We start from the raw sequence: 6858 nt of genomic DNA on the forward strand, positions 1-6858 counted from the left end.
TCCAGAAAAATGTCTATCTCTGTGTGACTGACCATAACTCATATCCACTTTCTGTTTTATTTAAGTGTGTGTGTGTGTGTGAGTGTGTGTGTGTGTGTGTGTGTGTGTGTGTGTGTGTGTGTGTGTGTGTGTGTGTGTAAATTAGTGTACTAGAACAAACTTATTTAACAATATGTATGCTTAATGAACACTAATACAATGTACTTGTGTAAAGAACATGTAGGTCAAATAATAAACAATGTCAGTGTGTATGTGTGTGTGTGTGTGTTATATGACAGATACCATGTGCCTTCGCAACTGATCTGACTGACTTGTCCTTCTTTGTGACCTCAACAGATGCTTAAAAAAACATTTGCAGGCAAACCTCTGTCAGTTTCTTTTCCACTGTCTAGACATTTTTAAAATGATTAAAAATCAAGAAAGTTTTTTTAGTTGTATGTAAGGTGATGGATGTAAAGCTGTGTTTACAACCCACCCCACCCCTGTCAGCCATTGTTTAACTAGCTGTATTACCAAGGTGATTTGACCTGAGAAACTACAGTTTAATGTAATATAATTCATATGGTTTTATCTGCATTAGTATAAGTACTAAACAAAATATAGTCTTGATTCAGAAATTTACTTTCTCACCTCAAAATCAGTTTTTTTTCTCTATGGAATCTGCATGTGTGTGTTTCCAGCCTTGATATTCACCATGTGGGATCAGGGAGGAATTGGGTAAATACTGGAATGATCATATAACTCCTATCTTATCTGTGATCGGTGGAACTGATGATGTTACAACTCTCCCCATGTTACAACCATACTCGGTCTGCCCCCTACCTCGGAATATTTGACAATGTTTGAGATTGACTTATTGCAACTCATACTCTACCATGCATGACCTGTTGACATTTCTCTGGACAATATATCAGAAGCAAGGACGCGCTACGTTCTCGGAGCTTCTCGGCTGTGCCAACAGGACGTAGACTGAACTCGTTCATTTAGTGCAAGGCTAAGCTTATACCACTCAGAGCAGAGTTGATGTGGGGGAAACAGATGCCCAATGAGATGACTGACTGGCAAGGAGGTGAAATGAAGGATTAAGTCTGTGTATTTATAACTTCAATATTTCATCTTTTATATTTAGAGTGTATCAGTCAAGTCAAATCAAGGCCAATGTTATTTTCATATAGTTCATATGAATATCACTTTTACACAACCTTAAGATAAAAAGGACACTGGCCAGAATCAAACATTTTTTTAAGTGGTTTTTATTTTCACATTCCTGCAAATAATTAAATAATTCATTTCTCACTGAATTCATGAACCCAAGTAAAATGCATGAAAAGAGATCAAATAGATAAAGAATGTTGTTTGGTAAATCTACCGTAGGGATTTTTTAGATGTGATTATTAAAGTCTCAGAGTGATGCATCAGGTCTGGTCAAGAAGATACTCTAAGAGCAGGGAAACTATTTCACCAATTATTGCATGACAAAAATCTAATATTTGTCTTTATGTGCTTTATGTGCAGCTCACAGCTGGTTATGGTTTAACACAACCCTGGTGCTATGAGATAAGGTCAGTTATATGTTCATTATAAGAAAAACAGCTAAACCTTGTTTAGCAACCTCAGTGGTGTGTAAGGGTAACATTGTTGGATATTCAGCCACATCTGTACACACATGCACGCACCACAACCTCTGGGAAAAAATGGCAGAATATATTAGAAAAACTGGTGAGGGAATATTGGCATGCCACAGCTACACAGGTTAGCAGCTACTAACATTTTTGAACTAGTAGACACTATATACTTCAGAACTTGAACAACTGGCCTTTAGAATACATCAGAAAAGATTTAAGTTTAAGGTGTTGCAAGCTGGCATGGTCCTTGAGATATTAATAAGCCCAAGAAACCAGAGGAAACAATAATGTTTGTGAAATAATTACATCCAGAACCAACTCCACAAGGAAATTCTTTTTTTATATACTATTTTAAAAGACAAGACTTGGAATAGGCTTTGTTGTCCTGTGACTTAAAACAGCTTTACATATTTATTTATACAACATATTTAACTTTGGTGTATTTGAAATCTTTTATTGATCTCATTTTACAGGAAAATATGCCTGGGTGCCAAATGACACACCCAATTTCAGTCAGATTTAAGGATAAATAGTTGTTCTGCTATCATGCGATAAGCACCTGAGAATTATTTCGCACCCTGAGCACAAGCATTAACATGTAGAGGTAATGCCATTCTTTACAAAAACATTTGCATGCTGTGTCCTTCTGTACAATTCTCTCCTAACTGCTTAATAAAAAGATTCATTGCTCTGCCGCAACAGATGTCTTGTAAATGCAACGATAATTATTTACTTCCACAAGTTGCTTGCTTGAATGTAATCAGCTCTGTAATTAATTTATGCTCGAGTCTGACTGCTGCCTGGTGCTAGCCATTTGGGTCCTTGCCTTTATCTTGTTAAGCAGACATTTACATCCTCCCTCCATTTTACACTAATCATGCCATTCAAAGAAGGCACCTTCTCGAGGAAGCACAAACCTCTTCCCCCAATGACCAAAACGTATAGATGTAATTTCCTGTAAATGCAAAAGCACCTTATTTTTGCCCATTCTAAGAAAGCTGTTTGCACAAGTGTTAGATATCATTCAGAAGTAAAGACCTATCAATACTAGTCAATGTAAGATGACGGTAAATAGAGAAATAGCACAGATCAATGCTTGTCATGATGGGTGGACTGTTCTTAAAGTATTTGTTCATTGTCTGGATCATTTAGTATTTAAGTATTTTTATTTATTTAAAACATGAAATATCACATTACAATTACATCAAGTTACCTCAAAATTGCATGGAGTTGCAATTAACATCAACATCACTGAATTTACAAACACAGAATTTATGAGCTAGACAATTTTACAATTATTAAAAAACAAATAAAATTGTAACTTGTAAAGTGTTCATGAAAAATGATTAAAAAAAATCTATAAATGAATTTTGTAAACTTGAGATTTTGCTGCTGAAATATTACATGTACAATGTAAAACAAGAAAGTGGTTGAAACAAAATGTCTTTCTTGTAGCTCGAATTATCAACGAGTTCAGCTCAAATAATCAGTTGACAATTCTTCATTTTCAAAATTTTATTTAAAGTGCATATTAAAAATCTTTTTAGCACTGCTGAGGAATGTCTGGAAGCCATGATGGATTGGAAGACGTGTGTGCCAAGGAAGGACTTTTTGTTGAATGTGTACTTACCTGTGTGATACTATGTGATAAGTAATTTCAATTCAACAATGTAAACATGCTCATAATGGACAAGTTAAGTGTTATCAAACTGTATAGGCAGTGAGGATCCATTGAAAACATTTTTTGTCCTAAAAATGTTAGCTTCATTTATTTCTGCTCATTATAGCTCGTGGGTGGTTTCCTCAAAGAATTCTCCTGAGTCCCATTTTCTAGCCAGGAAGTTGGTTAATGACATCTGATTTTCTGTCCTTTGAAGGGAGTGGTAACTACATCATCGTCCGTGCTGGTCATGAATGTTTGCCTCCTGCTGTTTGTCACTTTGGCTTTGCAAAATGTACTATTGTGTAAAAATTTAACTTTATTCTGTGTTTGTTCTAACAACTTGTGAAAATGTAAGTAGTTCTAAATACTTATTCCTCCTGTCAAACTGTGATCATCTGGGACAAAATACATTACAATAAACACCCCTAACTAGTCCTGTTTAGATTCTTCTTTTGGGACAAGTTTGTAGATGAAGATTAATTTACATGTCAAAAGTATTTCACTGAGAATCTACGAATGGATGTCAATGTCATTCATCCCCTTTACATTCATTAACTGCTGTGGAAGTTGGATTTAAGAGATATGTGTCAATTGGCTTTGCGTCCGCAGGAGGAACATTGCTGAAAAAACACTGCTTCACAATCAAGGTTGGAAATTTGCTCGCTGTCATCACAAAACAGCTCACCCAGCTTCACATTGTACGTGGACCGCCAGCTGCGTCTTGGGCTTGGAGCGCCGTGTGGGCAGAAACGCGGGCCAGACACCTCTTAATTCCAACGCTGTAATGGGAGCTGACAGGGTTGGTGATCAGAGCCCCAATAAGAGCAAAGCGAACCAGGACACCAGCTCTAACTCTTCCCACGCCTCTCTGGCCTGATCGGGACAGAGAACGCAGACAGGTTCCGAAAGCGAATAAGGGGAGAGTGGGAGTTTTTCAGTGGGGGCTTTCATCCACCATTCAAGGGCCTGTCAAAGGGTACCACGCCATATGCTTGAAGCACGCACACATGAAGGGGGGGTCAATGACTAGTTCTAGATGTATGTTATTTGGTATGTTATTTGTTATTTAGATATATATATATATATATATGTATGTATGTATATATACAGTATATATGAAGATACATTTGCTGTTTTCACAATGGCATAATACCCACATGTAACTATGTGTTACAACTTAACTTAAGTTATAACTTAATTTAATTTTGTTAAGATATATTTTATGGTTAGCGTTCTAATATGATGTTGTGAAATTATTATATTTGGTAATTATAACATTGCTACCAAAAATGATGTCCAAAGCCTTTTGCATAGTACTGTATGTACTGTATAAATGTATCATTGGTCTTTCTCCACCACCTTCTAAGCTGAAGAGCTATGGTCCTGCGGGCCTTACAGATATGCATACAGTGTCATGCAGTGTAAGGTTAAAAGGACAGCCCCTTTAGCATGGTGAATAAATGGCTTTTCCCAGGCTCTGTGTTTACTTGCATTCAGTTATTAGTCACAGATGGATCAGGTAACTGGGGTACAAATGCCTGGTATTTTTGGCATGTGCTATAAAGGTGTGCCCTCGGCCATGTGGTCTGGGCTACCCCCCCACCGCCACCACAACCACCTCATTCCTCCCCCCCCCCCCCCCCCCCCATACACACACCCCCGGAGCTGGCTGCACTACTCAGCCGAGCCTCGCTCACCTGTTCTCCTCAGCCTGCCAAGACCTGGGCAGGGACTGCACCCACGCAGCCCGCAGCTGCCCCGGGCTTCTGGCATGCCAAGCGTGCGCCGGATCATTTGGATCGGAGCAGGGCAGGGCTGGCGGAGAAGGGGAGACGGACTCTGCTGTGGCATCTCTGGCACACGGCCCAAGTCGAGCTCAAAGCACACGGGCCAACATCTGTAGGGAATAGGCAGGTTAAAGAGGAAAGGGAGGGGGGAGGTCTGGACTCCAGCCATGCATACAGATGTTCCATACATTACAAGCTGGACATTTTGCACAGCTAAACTCACTTCTTAACGACAGCTAAGCCACATGCATGATTGCATTGCTGTAACCCTCCTGAAGTAATGCTAATCATATCATCCTAGATCATATTTATAGCTGTTTTTCTGAGCTAAGTTAAATTGTATGGAAAATTCATACCATTATGTTGCATGGCAACCACTCTAAGCAAAAATGCCTTTTATAAAGAAGCATATAAAGAAAGCTACTCTGTATATAGCTTTATTTGCTCACTATATAATAAAGACACATCATAAAGTACTGTGCTGACATAATATATCTGTAGGCAGAAATGCCCAACTGAGACTTTCAACATGTGCTTTGTTTATTTTGGGTGTTGTTTTCACCCAGTGAATACTGTGTCGGAAACAGAAAGGATATGTATAAAGACACATAGCACACTGCCTGCTCACTGTGGTTTACATCTATGTTTGTGCCCAGCAAATGAATTGGATCAAATGCTGCATGCCTATTGTTCCTGAGTAACATTCCAGGCAGGTTGTCCAGGCATTTTGGCCTTTAAGTTTCTGCCAGCACCCCCAGCTAGCATCCAGACAACATTCCTTCAGCAAAACGAAATTCCCAGAACTGCTGTCCAGACCTTGTCTCCAGATGGTAGAGGGCTTAATACCTGTATTTTAGACACAGCCCAAATGACTAACCTTCATATCACATTTATATGCATGTATAATGGAGTACTCATACTGTTGGAAAAACCATTACTCTCAACTTGGTTTCGGACTTCGAAAATGGTTAAGACCATATTGCACTGAATGAATGTTAACACAGCAGCTGTCTTAAAAGTAACTGAATCATACGTATTACCATAAATGTAATATATACATAATAATATAAATTCAGCAAGTATACTTTAGGAGAAGTGATAACTAGGCTACTTTGTGAAAATTGGTATAGATTTGGTCCATGTGCTATGAATATATAGTATGTGCATATATGCATGTCTGCTATTTAACTATTAATGATCCTCTGCCACTTTAATATTTTGTTCAAGTCTTTTTAGCTGTGACAGGCAAGGCTCATTTACATGTAAAGAGGAGGGCTCTTACTGGTGGAGAGAGATCATGTAACCTTGTATTTAGAGTAGGTAGCATCGTGTGTTGTGAGGAATGTCGTTCTCGAAATATGCTCAAGTGTCAAAATGGGACACCAATGGAAAAGTGAATGTTTCATGAACTATTGAAATATTCATCATCTCCATCTATTAATATGAAACTATAATTGTGCTTTTTGAGAGTTGACAGAAGTTGAGAAGTTGCTTGTGTGTTGTGAACTCATACACATAAAATTCCAAAAACAATTAAGCTGTTTTAGCAAGAATAATATTTAGCAAGAATAATTTTTGTGTGACTCTCAGTGCAGTCCACGTTTTCTGATCTTCTAAAAGTTAGATTTTGTATTCATAAATAATTGAATCGTCCTGAATTTCTTAACATGCATTGAGATGGAATGCCTCCCTGGTGATGAAACATATCACCACATGCAGCACAATATGCCCTTTCAAGTTGATCTTTTTCTCCCTGTAAGGTCTATGATCTTGATTTGGGAGT

Source organism: Brachyhypopomus gauderio, chromosome 18 (assembly GCF_052324685.1).
Source record: "Brachyhypopomus gauderio isolate BG-103 chromosome 18, BGAUD_0.2, whole genome shotgun sequence".
NCBI lineage: Eukaryota > Metazoa > Chordata > Actinopteri > Gymnotiformes > Hypopomidae > Brachyhypopomus > Brachyhypopomus gauderio.